Source organism: Trachemys scripta, chromosome 1 (assembly GCF_013100865.1).
Source record: "Trachemys scripta elegans isolate TJP31775 chromosome 1, CAS_Tse_1.0, whole genome shotgun sequence".
NCBI lineage: Eukaryota > Metazoa > Chordata > Testudines > Emydidae > Trachemys > Trachemys scripta.
In genome coordinates this window covers 5,265,156-5,268,465 of record NC_048298.1, presented here as the reverse complement: position 1 = coordinate 5,268,465, position 3,310 = coordinate 5,265,156, and positions in this window count along the sequence as shown.

Genomic DNA, 3,310 nt, shown 5'->3' with positions numbered 1-3,310 from the left:
CAGCTCAGCTCTCAGGATGTGTCAACAGAGCCCTGCCTCCCCAGCCGGCCTCTTTCCCATGGCTCGGCTCCCTGCCCTGTCAGGAAAGCGCTGACACTGTCTGTTCCCGCCTGATTGATGCCCAGGGAATGTGCCACCTGGAAAAGTGGCAATATTTGTCATCGCTGTGGTGGGCCTCAGCGCGATAGGATGGAATGACAGCTCCACCCCCCTGCGCACACACCCTGGGCCCCTTGCTTTGCAATCCCACCACTTGCTTGCAGCATGCAGGCAGGAGGAAACAGGGCTGCCCCCCATTCCTGCACCATGCCAGCTTGGAGGCACAGGGCGTTCAGATAGTTGGGTGGGCGGAGGGGGCCGTGTGTGGAAGGGTTTAGTCGGAGTAGCGGGTAGAGGTTCCCTGTTAAACTGGAGGAGGGGAAGAACCTGTGATCTGCCCCGACCATGAAGGGGGAAAGGGAGAGTCAACACGATCCCCCTGGGGAAGAGGCGGCCTTACCATGTAATGTTCTGGCTTTGTGTATCTCGTGTTGTTTTACTCTCTATTTGCTGGCTTCACAGAGCGCCTCAGAGACTTACTACTGCTACCAGCGAAAGGAGCGCTCCGTTAGTTCCAGTAGCTGCCTTACTAGGGACTCAACAAAGCCCAGCTGTGCGTCGTGGGCCCCATACTGTTGGGGTTCTACGAGATCCGCTTTTCGCTCTTTGCTGTACAGTGATGAGTGTGAACTCCTGGGTGGCCAGAGATCTGTTGCACACGTAGGGGCCAGGCCTGGCCCTGCTTAGCTTGGATCTAGGGTGCTGAAGCTGCATTTTATTTGCAGCATGTGCCGTGATCATGCAAGCACAGCTTCATATGGGATCCAGCCACCGTCACCCCCGGTGTTTTGTCCCCCAATGCGAAAAACATTTTTGGCATCGCCCGAACAGCTGAGGAACCCCCCCACACCCCAATTTGGTGCTCCCCATCCCCCCCACCCTAACCCTAAAATCCCAACCCACCCCCACACCACCGGAAAGTGATTTGGCATGCCCAGAAATTGACACTGCAACTGCCCTGATTGCCCTCCCCTGAGGCCGGCCCTGACTGTATCAATCCATGGCCATGTACAGACAGGCCCTATGGGCAGCAGGTAATTGCCTCGGCGTGGTGGTCAGTACCAGAAATCACCACCTTCCGCTTCAAACCCTGTAGTAGCCCGGCCAGCTCGTTGAAAAGCCTTGGTCAGCTCTGATATTGTGTTTCTCCCAGTAGAGGGCAGCAGCTCACTGACACACACATACACACACCCAGTACACACCCAGCCCACTGCAACTTGCATGTGTACACACACACACAGCCCATTGCAATTTGCATGTACACACACACATGCACACACACGCACACACCCATTGCAATTTGCATGTCCATTCTCTCCAGAGGTTCAATTTATTCTCTGTCTTCTTTAGCTCACTGAGTGGAGGAGGCCGGTGCTGCTGGAGTCAAAAATCATCGGTACTACTCATTACGGATAGGGTTACCATACATCCGGATTTTCCCGGACATGTCCGGCTTTTGGGGGCTCAAATCCCCGTCCGGGGGGAAATCCCCAAAAGCCGGGCATGTCCGGGAAAATCGGGAGGGAGGGAGGGCTCGGTGGTGCTCGGCCGGGGCCTCTTTGGCTGGGGTCGCGGGGCCGGGGGCATGGTGCTGGGCCGGGAGCCGGGCCGGGGGCGCGGTGCCGGGCCGGGGTCCAGGAGCCGGGCGCGCGGTGCCGGGCCGGGAACCAGGGGCGCAGTGCCGGGCCAGGAGCCGGGGTCACGGGGCCAGGGTCGCCGGGCCGCCGGGGGCCGGCAGTGCTGGGCGGGCCGGGGGTGCCAGCCTGGGCCGCGCCTCCTCCCCCCACATTCCCCCTTACCTGCTTCAGGCTTCCGGCAAATAAAATGTTCGCGGGAAGCAGGGGAGGGGGCGGAGTTGGGGCGGGGCCGTGGGCGGGGCTGGGGGCGGGGCTGGGGCCCCGTGGAGTGTCCTCCATTTGGAGGCACAAAATATGGTAACCCTAATTACGGAGGGACCCTAATGGGGCAGTGCTAGTCCAAAGGGGGTGTTCATCAGGCTGCACAGAGGTTTTGGGGGGGCCCAGGGCAAAATCTGAAACTGAGGCCCCCCCCTTCCAAAAAAAAGACCATGGAGATGAAAATGTTTAAGAAGAGCAGAGACGTTGGGAGGGGCAGAGAAGGCCCAAGACTGTGGGGTCGCTGGCTTCCCTGCAGGGATGGGGTGGCTCTGCCCAAGGGGGGAGGCACTCTCGGTCCCACCTCTTCCTGAGCCCTACTGCTGGTGGAGCGGTATTTCCGAGCCATCCTTGAGTGGGCCACTTAGGGATCTGGGACAAAATCAGTACTTGGTCCTGCTAGTGAAGGCAGGGGGCTGGACTCGATGACCTTTCGGGGTCCCTTCCAGTTCTATGAGATAGGTATATCTCCATATTAACCTCTGGCCTCTGGGCCTGGTGTGATGATACCAGCAGCAGTGACTAGGGGATCTGGGGCGGGCAAGTCTCTCCTCGCACTATCCATGGAGGGCACCAAACCTGAGCGGCACTGCAACCCCGTGTGCCCGTTCACAATAATTCTTGCTCAAATTTGGCCGGGTCACGCCTCCGTCATTTGGGGGGGGAGGTCCCTCTGAAACGGGGGGCCCAGGGGAAACTGTCCCTTTTGCTCCACCCGCCCCCCTTCCCCAGGGGGCCCTGACATTAAGGGCAGGGGCAGATGTGTGGTGCCCGTAATTTGCTAACCGATGTGCAGGTCCCTTGTATTCTGCAATTCTGCAATTTGCCACAGAATTGCGCTCCAGAACACAAACTTCCACTGGGAAAAAAAATCTCCTGGTTGCAAAGGAAACCTCCTTGCCATGACCCATATGTGAGCAATGCAGGGTTACTTTCTGGAGCCTGCAGGCAGCCTGAAACAATAGAAAGGCTCCGTAAGGGTCTCATTTAAGCCCCTCGTGAAAGGGAAACAATACGCAGAATCAAGATGCTTGGGCACCATTGTGCTTTTCAGTTAGGAGGGCTTTGGAGACGTCTGCTTTATAGGGGAAGGGATGGGCTGCAGAAACCTGCCTTATATTTCAGCCTAATCGTAGGGAAGCAAAAACGGATGTCGTGATTTAGGATGTCACTGAGACCGAGAACTTAGCAAGAATGAAAGAGGGACTGGACATTTATACGGCTAGCAAGAACATGCACATGGTGGCGGCGGTATATGAGGCCAGGGGAAGCTAAGCTTCCCCAACCAGGATGTGGTGCACTGCCCTTTGGAGGCG